The sequence below is a fragment of the Malus sylvestris genome, chromosome 3 (genome assembly GCF_916048215.2).
Source record: "Malus sylvestris chromosome 3, drMalSylv7.2, whole genome shotgun sequence".
Taxonomy (NCBI): Eukaryota; Viridiplantae; Streptophyta; class Magnoliopsida; order Rosales; family Rosaceae; genus Malus; species Malus sylvestris.
Genome location: NC_062262.1, coordinates 17,097,690 through 17,108,902, shown reverse-complemented (window position 1 = coordinate 17,108,902; position 11,213 = coordinate 17,097,690). Strand labels below are relative to the sequence as shown.

The window sequence follows — 11,213 nt, the reverse complement described above, 5'->3', positions numbered from 1 at the left end:
TAACGGAAGATGTCTTTCACGCCAGTCCAGTGTCTGTGTGTTGGTGCATTGCTGTATCTTGCCAAAAGATTAACAGAGAAGGAGATGTCGGGTCTAGTACATTGAGCTAAGTACAATAAAGCGCCTATCGCACTTAGATAAGGAACTTTAGGCTCCAAAATCTCTTCATCATCCTTATTCGGATGGAAGGGATCTCGTTTTGCATCTAGCGTACGAACGACCATAGGAGTACTCAAAGACTTCGCTTTATCCTCATTAAAACGGCGCAACACCTTCTGGGTGTAGTTCGATTGATGTACTAGGATTCCATCCGAACAATGCTCTATCTCGAGACCGAGACAGTATTGAGTCTTACCTAGATCTTTCATCTCAAATTTCGACTTCAGGTGCGAAGCAATTCTCGCGAGCTCTTTAGGAGTTCCGATGAGATTCATGTCATCGACATATATTGCAACAATCGCAAATTCGGAATGTGACTTCTTAATGAACACATAAGGGCATAGTTCATTGTTCACATATCCCTGACTAGTCAAATACTCACTCAGACGGTTATACCACATTCTTCCAGATTGTTTCAAATTGTAGAGTGAACGCCTCAGCCGAATTGAGAGCGTGTTCCGGGGTTTGGAAATATTTGAACCAGTCAATGTAAGTCCTTCGGAACTTTCATATAAATTTTCGTATCAAGATCCCTATAGAGATACACGGTTACTACGTCCATCAGCTGCATATCTAGTTTTTCAGAAACTACCAAACTGATAAGGTAGCGAAAAGTAATCACATTCACATCCATAACGGGTGAGTAAGTTTCGTCATAGTCAATCCCGGGGCGTTGCAAGAAACCTTGTGCTACAAGACGAGTTTTGTAACGCACAATCTCGTTCTTCTCATTACGCTTTCGAACGAAAACCCACATGTAGCCAACAGGCTTCACATGTGGAGGAGTAGGAACTACAGGTCCAAACACCTTACGTTTCGCAAGTGAATCAAGTTCGACTTGGATTGCTTGTTTCCAGTTTGACCAATCAGCTCTACGTCGACATTCATCAACGGAACGCGGTTCAATGTCATCGCTCAACATGATCTCAGTAGCTACTGCAAATGCTAATGCATCGTCGACAATCATCTCATTTCTACGCCACACATCATCTAAGCTAGCATAATAGACCAAAATTTCATGATTCTCGGGAGGATGATTCGTCTCTTCAAGGACGCTTCCGTAATCTAGAATTTCCTCATGAGTTGGGTAGAATGAGTAAATGATAGTCGGATTCACGTTAGGCTCTTCAGGACCTTGTGTCATGGTTTTCCTCTTCCGGGGGTGTGAATCCTTTTAACCAAGTGGTCTGCCATGCTTTTATGTAGAGGCAGATGATTGGCTAGCCGTTAATGTACGTGGATCACCAGAATTGGCGTCCCAGGCTTCCAGAGGGGCAGTTCGTCATACATTTGGTACATCCATCTTTGCAGGAGTATTCGCAGCTGGAATATGTGATCTTCTCACGCGCGCTAGATCAGTGAAAGCATTTGGCATGCTCTGAGCTATGCTCTGGAGATCTATTATGCGCTGCACTTCAGCTTCGGACTGAGTGGTGCGGGGATCTAAATGAGACAAAGTGGGAGTCGTCCATGATAATTCGCGTCGTTCATTAGGAACGTTGACGTTTTTATGTCCCTCTAACGACGAAAAGACTGTCTCATAGAAGTGACAATCCACGAAACGAGTGGTAAACAGATCGCCTTCAAAGGTTCTAAGTAATGAATAATCGAAGGAGAATCATATCCGACATAGATTCCCATCCTTCACTGAGGCCCCATTTTTTTAAGTAAGGGCAGCAAGATCGGCACATATACCGCATAACCAAAGACGCGCATATGCGATATGTCGGGTTCTCATCCAGTGACCAACTGAAGGGCAATAAATGGTTGTGTCGCAACAGGCCTCAGGCGAACCAACTTTGTTGCGTGCAATATTGCATGGCCCCAAACAGCGATCGGGAGCTTGGTACGTATGACCAACGATCGAGCAATCATTTATAAGTGCTTAATGAATGCCTCTGCCAGGCCAACAGTTTGGAGAATGCAGCATTCCTTATGGACAACAAGCACACGTGTGACCAACGTGTGGAAGCGTCAACCAAAACCATAAAATATCTAAATGGTTCGCAGGGAGGTTGAATCGGTCCACAAATGTCCCCCTGAATCCGTTGTAGACAAATAGGAGGATTCGAACGAATCTTGTCATAGAAGGCTTAGTAATAAGCTTTCCCATAGAACATGTTTGACATGCAATTTCATGGATCGAACCTAAGCTTTGGGTTAGTGGATGCCCGTGTGAAGATTTAAGGATACGGTGCATCGCTATTCGTCCAGGATGTCCCAAACGATCATGCCAAAGTGTAATTTCTTGCGCGATCCTTGTGGTAGGGCCGGCCACATAGCGGCATTCTATGTGGCGTATGGTGGTAGTATACAGACCATTCGGGATACGCTCCATCTTCTCTAGAATACGCTTTAGGCCATATTCGTAGGAAGTTATGCACAGAAATTCAACTCCATTTTCTACGTGGGTTTTAGCGTGATAATTGTTATCTCTAATGTCCTTGAAACTGAGTAACGTTCTTTCGGAATGTGGAGAATAGAGTGCCTCAACAATGGTCAAGATTGTACCATTGGACAACAATATACGTGCCTTACCGTATCCTTCTATCAAGTTTGATGGGCCTGAGAGGGTTGTCAGAGGTGCATTCTTAGGTATGAAGTTAGTGAAATAGATGCGTTCACTCAAAACTAGGGTTGGGTTCGGTTCGAAACGGTTCGGTTTTTTGTCAAAACCGAAACCGAACCGAAATTTCAGTTCAGTTCGATTTGGTTCAAATTTTTTTTGGTTTTTTTCGGTTCGGTTTTTTTTGGTTCCGGTTTTTTTCGGTTTGATTTCGGTCCGGTTCGGTTTTTTTCATTATTATTATTATTATTATTTTAGATCTGGATATTAGTAAACTAGCCCAAAAGAGACCCTGCCATACTAGCCCAATAGTTCCAACAAACAGTAAAGGCCCAAGCCATAAAATACAACAAAAGAAAACCTAGGCTTCTACTGCAGCACCCGCCGCCAAGCATCCCTACTAGCACAAACCCTCGCCACCAACCAACCGACGCCTCGCCGATTGTAACATCCGGCCACGAGCACCTGTCTGAACACAGCCAAACAAACGAGATCCAAAGGTTTAATAAAAATAAAGATCCAAAAACCAAAGATCTTTACTACATAGGGCTCCACAAAGACAAATCCAAGAATAACATCAGCCAATTTTTCTTCAAAAATTCACAAAGCATAGTCAACAAATAAATTCAAATAGCATAGTCAACAAACCAAAGAAATAAAAACTATTAATCAAAACATAAAATAAAAACTACCATTTTCATTTTTCAGCACTCAAAGAATTAAACAAGAAAAAGAAAAAAAAAAAAAAATTGAATACTTACTGTTAAAGAAATCCGGAGGAACAAAGATGGATGTCTGGTGCGACCTCCATATGAATCTAGAGTAAAAAACTATTTGGCTTGTATTTGAAAAGCAAAGATCGAAAGTTTATGGAGAAAGAAAGGAATATTAGAAAGGAGTGAAGAAGTTGTTGTTGTTATAGGTGAGAGTCCACAGAGAGAGTCTATCAGACGAGGAGTAGAGAGACAAGAGGCGTAAGATTTGGAGAGGGAAAAAATGGGGATTGTCAAATAAATTCATCACAAACCCTACTCCTCATGTGGTAATCCTTTAAAAAAGTAAGATCCATGTTACAACCATGGACTTGGCAGGTTGGAGAGAGGAAGAGAGGAAGAGAGGAAGGAGAGTTGAAGGGAGGAAGAGAAGAAGGAGGGAGAGAGAGAATGAGGAAGCGCAGGGGATGAGAGAAAGAGAGAAGAGAGATTTGAGAATGAAAATGAATGACGGCTAGGGTTTGTGAACTTTATAAATTTTATAAAACATTAAGATTAGAATGCCTATAAATATTATACTGGTACAATTATAGCAATACAAAGCCCACAATCAAGTTGGTTTGAAGGAAGCTATCCCCAACCTGGACGGAAGGGGTTCGAATCTCCACTCCAGCAGGTTTTGAGTATTTATATTTTATTTTCATATTTCGGTTCGGTTCGGTTTGGTCCGGTCCGGTTTTCATACCTCAAAAATCGAAACCGAACCAACTAAATTTGGTTCGGTTCGATTCAACAGATTCGGTTCGATTTTTTTTTTGGTTCGGTTTTTTTCGGTTTTCAGTTTTTCCAACCCACCCCTACTCAAAACAGTGTGCGTGGTTGCACTATCTGCCAGACAACTAACTTTCCCACTAGTCATACCTAGAATGAAAAATTAATTTGAATCGGTCACATGCATAAAAGTTTATAAAAACAAATATCAATTCAAAATAATTTCATTTATTCAAGGATTAAAACTTAATATCCAAAACAAATCGCCAACTAATAATCCAAAAACATAAAGGAAAATTGTTCAAAATCAACCAAAAACAAGGGGGGTTCGGCCACTAGGTGGAATTCAGCCCTAATGGTCTTATTTTAACTAAAAAATAAGTCTATGTCTAAGATTCTAATCTTCCATAGGAGTTGTATCCTCCTGAAAGTCAGAAACCTCCATTTTTGTAGTCTCTGGTTCGTCCACTTGCATGAAGTTTGATTCAAACTTCTTACGACGAGAATGATATTCATCTACAACCTTTTTGGGAGCTCGACAAACACGGGACCAATGGTCATTTGAACCACAACGATAGCACATATCATCATCCATGGTTGTGGGTGCTTTGCCCTTATTCTTGAAGTTCGGGGCCTTGGGAGCGAGATTTGGGCGCTTCTAGGCTTTGTTTCCTCCCTTGGATGGTCCTTGGCTCTGTTGACCTTTGTGGGATGGCTTTTGGCCGCCTTTACCATGCCTCTTTTGGCGTGTTGGGTGCTGATTAGTGCTATAATGTGCTTCAGGCACAGCAGTAGCCTTAGTAGGTCGAGCTTGATGATTCTTCATCAATAGCTGGTTCTGCTTTTCAGCAAGAAGTAAAACAGAGATCAAGTTCGAGAACTTGGTGAACTTCTGAGCTCTATATTGTTGCTGCAGGACAATATTAGAGGCAGAGAAGGTCGAGTAGGTCTTCTCTAAGAGATCCTCTTCAGTCAAGGTTTCATTGCAAAACTTGAGAAGTGATCGGATTCGAAAAAATTCAGAATTATAGTCATTCACAAACTTAAAGTCTTGGAAGTGCAAGTGCTGCCAGTCGTGTCTTGCTTCAGGCAAGAATATGTCCTTTTGGTGATCAAAACGATCAACCAAAGCGACCCATAATGCACGTGAATCCTCCTTAGTAAGGTACTCAGTTTGCAAAGCGTTATGGATATGTCTTCGGATGAAGATCATAGCAGTGGCTTTTTCAGCTTCGCCAACAGGTTTATCTGTTGCTTCTTCAATAGTAGGACGCAAGTTCTTTGCAGTGAGGTGGAGCTTCACATCTTGAACCCACTTGAGGTAGTTCCTTCCAGAGACCTCCAATGCAGTGAAGTCGAGTTTGTTTAAATTCGACATGTTCCTATCACAAAATAGATGGACAATATGTGGTTAGTGTAATGGAGAAAAATAAATCCATTCATATAGGAGTAGAACATACAGGTTCTAATAGACATGTATTGGTTTAATTTTGCATGAAAAACTTCGGGTTTTCATGGGTGATATGTTTAAGTGAAAACTTCAGGTTTTCAAACAAGGTATGTTTATAAGAAACTTCAGGTTTCAAAGTAATTATGAACTTCATGTTCATATATTCCTGCAGGCAAACGCAAATATATATGCAAACAAATATGCAATAAGTATATGCAAAAGTATTGTATAATTATAATGGAATTAATTATTTAGACTTCGGGCCAAATTAAAGTGTGGGTGGAAAAATATAAAACCCATTAGGTCTAAAATGATTTAGACGAATAAAATTTGGGGTCCAAAAGAAAACACTAAGCCATGGGTGGCTTGAAGAAATTGTTCCATGAGACCTAGGCCTAAAAAAATGGGCTATGGGGTCTCGGGTGAGCTGTAGGCTCACGGGGAGAGGGGTTGGGCTGCTGCAGGCAGACCCAAATATTTTTTTTTTTTGCACAGGCTGGGCCGTGACATCGCAGATCAGCAGCAAGCCCAAAGGGCGCTGATGCAAGTCGAATGATGGAGCCTCATAGGGCTCGGGCTCAGGTCGAGGAGAACCAGGACACCATAGCGACGCTGGGTGTCGGAGCGCGACAGGGTGGATATTTGCGTCGCTTCAGGCGACTGTCCTCCGGGGGTTTATGGCACGACGGCGCACAGGGAACCAACTAGGAATGGAGATTGGAGAAATCTCGACGTGATATCAAAACCCTAGAATTTCGATTGTTATTTCAAAAGAAAAAAAATCGAATCGTAGACAAGAACTCGTCGGGGACAACTGTAGGTCGTCGGGGGTAGTTGGGCATGGTTGCAGGCCATGTTGTGCAACGATTTCATGGGTGGCAACGCCTTCTGGGCGTCGGGTCTCGATGTTGGGCCTGGAGTCGTAGCGCCAAGATGGGTTCTCAGCTCGGGGAAAGCATGGAGGTGGCCCATCATGGGTACTGGTTTTCTGGGAAGAAAGAGGGTTGCATGCTCTCGGTTTTGGGTGAAGGACCCCATCTGCAGGGTGGTCACGGGTTCGAAAGAACCCTAGGTCCCAATCGCAAAAAAATTCTCTTTGTTTTTTCATTAATTCAATGAGATGCATATATAATTCAATTAATCACATATTTACTTTAATGCATATGCAAATAATAGTTTCAATGCATATACATATGTAAGATTCAATTCATGACAAATATCAAATTCACATAATTGCAGCAATTTTGGTTATGAGGCATTAGCAATTTATGTAGAATCTAAAATACGTTAAACGTAAAGTTGGGTCATGCATCATGGTGAATGTTCATGCTATCAGGGCTTGCAAAATATCGAGTTAAAAGCCGTTGTTTTGAAAGAACTTGATTGCGTGATGATATGGATGAACTGGTTTGATGCAGAAAAAAATTCTCTAACGTCAGACTCCTAAGTGCAGCGGTAGGAGCGTGCTGATAACGTGTTGTGGTATATTTTTATCTAACAAAGAGAGAGGGGCCGGCAGCACAGGAGAGAGGGAAGAGAGATATTTGTTTGTAGAATTGTAGGGGAATGTGTGTTGTTATCCCTCCTACATTGTGCCTTTATTTATAGTAGTAAAGGGAGAGAAGATATTCCTTCTTCTCTAAGTAATACAAGTTGTAATAGGAAAGGATAACTAGAATCAAATCTAATCTAGGATTTACACAATCATACTTAAACTAGGAATGTTCACAAAAATTATATGTTATTTTTGTAGGTCTATTTGACTTAACTATATTTAGGATAGAGATGGAGAGAGGCCGGTGGCAACAGAGAGAAGAAAGAGATGTAATTCTGAGGTGTGTGTTGTATCATCCCATTGTGCCTTTATTTATTGTTGTAGGGAAGGTTAAATCATTACTCTATTAGGATTACAACTCTAATAGAAATTTAACTACTAAAGGGAATATACAAAAATACTCCTAGATACACTAGGATTTACACAATCACATTCCTTATCCAATAGGACTACAACACTCCCCCTTGAGTGTGTAAATACTCAAACAGGACATCGCATCAAATCTTCAGCAGATAAGGTAGAACAGTTGATGAAGTTGTCGGCGCAACTGGTGAATGCGAGTCTCAAATTTAAAAAAAAAAGTATGCATTGGTAGTAAAACTCACAAAACCTCGCTATGGTAAAACCTAAGGCAGGTGAAAACCCATAAACTAAGGAGAAAAGTGAGTAATATGCATAATGTCTAAAACAAAAGTCAAACAGGACGAAAATAGTGAACTCAACGGAGTATGGTCATCCTAGGATGGGTGCCTCGTTAAAACCTCGTTAGGTAGAAAAAAATCCAGTGGGAAAAATGCTCCTAATCGTAGGAAAAATAGTAGATTAAGATCAAATGAGTATGCATCAGGATACTTCCCTGAGTTAGACATAACTTCCAAATAAGAAAACTACAAACAATTCAACTCAGATAATTTATGCATACTGATTCCTTGGACGAGCTTCTAAAAAGTATACTTGGGCAATGACTTGGTGAAGAGATCAACCAAGTTGTCTTGGGAACGGATTTGCTTGACTCAATGTTCTGATGCTGTTGTTGCTGGTGAGAATAAAAGAACTTCGAAGCTATGTGCTTGGTATTGTCTCCCTTGATGTACCCCTTCTTTAATTGCTCGATACATACTACATTGTCTTCAAAGATCGTTGTAGAAAGGTCAATGACGGAAGTAAGACCACTAGTGCTGCAAATATGTTCCATGACTACTCTCAACCAAAAGCACTCACGCAATGCTTCATGTAGGGCGAGAATCTTAGCATGGTTCGAAGAAGTCGCAACTAGCGTTTGCTTGGTAAACTTCTAAGATATAGCGGTATCTCCAACGGTAAAGACATAACCCATTTGAGAATGTGCCCTATGTGGGTCAGACAGATAATTAGCATATGTGTAACCAACGAGGCGAGAATCAACTCAAGGACCAAGGGGGTGGCGGTTCCTCTCGAGGATTCATGGGTGTAGAACAAGCCCAAATCCATCGTACCTTTAAGGTAGCGAAAAATATCTTTAACACCATTCCAGTGTCTACTTGTAGGCGCATTGTTGTATCTAGCCAAAAGATTAACAATGAAGGAGATGTTGGGTCTAGGCCATTGAGCCAAGTACAATAAAGCACCAATTGCACATAGGTATGAAACTTTAGCCCCCAAAATCTCTTCCTCATCCTCATTGGGACGGAAGGGATCTCGTTTAGCATTTAGAGTCCAAACAACCATATGAGTACTCGAAGGTTTCACTTTATCCTCATTAAAATGTCGTAACACATTTTGGGTGTAGTTCGATTGATGTACTAGGATTCCATCCAAACAATGCTCAATCTCCAAGCCGAGACAATATCGAGTTTTCCCAAGATCTTTCATCTCAAATTTCGATTTCAAGTAAGCGGCAATTTCCTCAAGGTCTGCAGGAGTTCCAATGAGGTTCATGTTGTTGACATAAACTGCAATGATCGCAAATCTAGAATGTGACTTCTTTATGAACACGCATGGGCATAATTCGTTGTTCACATAACCCTGACTTATCAAATATTCACTTAGACAGTTATACCACATCCGCCCAGATTGTTTCAATCCATAGAGTGATATTCTCAATCTAATCGAGAGAGTGTTCCGTGGTCTAGAACTATTTGAACCAGTCAATGGAAGTCATTCTGGAACTTTCATGTACATTTCCATATCTAAATCCCCATAGAGATATTCGGTTACCATGTCCATAAGCTGCATATTCAAATTTTCAAAAACTACCAAATTGATAAGGTAGCGGAACGTTATGACGTCTATTATGTGGGAATACGTCTCCTCATAATCAGTCACAGGGCGTTGAGAGAAGCCTTGCGCTACGAGTCATGCTTTGTATCGTACTATTTCATTCTTCTCATTATGTTTCCTCACGAAAATCCACTTGTAGGCCACAGGCTTCACATGTGGTGGAGTAGGAGCTACAGGCCAAAACACCTTGCGTTTTGCGAGTAAATCGAGTTCGACCTGAATTGCTTATTTCCAGTTTGACCAATCCGTTCTACGTCGACATTCATAAAATGGAACGTGGTTCAATGTCATCACTAAGCATAATGTCGGAAGCAACGATATACTCGAATGCATAATTGACAATCATTTCATTTGATTCTAAACCTTATCCAATACTATGTAATGGACCAAAATCTCGCGATTCTAGGGAGGTCGTTATGTCTCATCTAAGACATCGCTGTAATCTAGAATAACCTCATACGTTGGAACATATGAGTAAAAAATGGTCAGATTCAAATTAGGGTCACTAGTTTGTGCCGTTTTCCTCTTCCAGGGTTGTGAATCCTTTGAACCAAGGGGTCTGCCACACTTCATGGTAGGAGCAAGTGATTGCCTAGTCGCCAGTGTACCGGGCCGCAGGGAGGTGCGACCGCCCCACCCTTGGAGACGGTCCGGCCTTCTAAGGCGGTGCTACGACGTATGTTAAGTACGTCCATCCTTGCAGGTGTGTTTGCAGCGGGTATATATGATCTCGTCACCTTTGCTAAATCACTAAAAACATCTGGCATGCTTTGAGCGATGCTCTAAAGAGCTAGAATACGTTGCACTTTAGTTTCAGACTAAGGGGTGCGGGGATCTAAATGAGACATAGTAGGAGTAATCCACGACAATTTGAGGCGTTCTACAGGAATGTTAGTGATCTTATCTCCCCTTAACAAAGGGAAGACTGTCTCATCAAAGTGACAATCCGTAAAACGTGTGGTAAAGAGATCTCCTATCAATGGCTTTAAGTAGTGAATAATTAATGGCAAATCATAACCGATATAGATTCCTATTTTTCTCTGAGGACCCATTTTGGTATGTAATGGCGACGCTATTTGCACATAAACTGCGCACCCAAACACACGTAAATGTGAGACGTCAGGCTCGTGAACAATAACCAACTGTAATGGTGAATGAGGTTGGGTAGCAGTGGTCTTTAGGCGGACTAACATAGATGCGTGCAATATTGCATGGCCCCAGGCTGATACTGGCAAATTGGTTCACATAACCAAAGGCCCAGCATGCATAAAGGCTTGCTGGCCGGTTAGGCTAGGCTGCAAGGGACGGCCCAGAAAGGCTGCAAACCTGCTGGTGGGCTCGGCGCTTCAGGCCTATGGGAAACCCAACCCAGGCCGAAACCTGGTTGTCTGTGCAGGAGTAGTAAGCCCACGGGGCTGCTATTCAGTGGTCCATGGCATCGAAACAATGCCATCCCAAGGTGCTCTACGCAGCTGGGTTGCAGGCTAGTGATGAGGCACATCGGTGAGCTGCAGCTTATGCCGCAAAATCCCAGAATTTTTTTTTCTTCGAATTCTAGGGTTAAAACCATTAATTGCTTCTAAATTAATTTTGATACTTTGACTCACAAATTCCACATAGCATAATTGCGTATTGTCACATCCCGCCCCAAGGCAGATCATTTCTCGGGCCCGCTCCATCACCGTAGCACGATATTGTCCGCTTTAGGCTTACCATTCCCTCACAGTTTTATTTTTGGGA

General features: G+C 41.7%; 1 long non-coding RNA gene across 1 annotated transcript; it reads right to left on the bottom strand.

Moving 5' to 3' along the window:
• Window positions 1-2,990: 2,990 nt before the first annotated feature.
• Window positions 2,991-4,004, bottom strand: LOC126614558 (uncharacterized). The gene is made up of 2 exons (XR_007620434.1): window positions 3,487-4,004; window positions 2,991-3,194 (listed from the first exon to the last, which is right to left on the bottom strand). It is a non-coding gene; the product is annotated as an uncharacterized LOC126614558 (long non-coding RNA).
• Window positions 4,005-11,213: the final 7,209 nt, after the last annotated feature.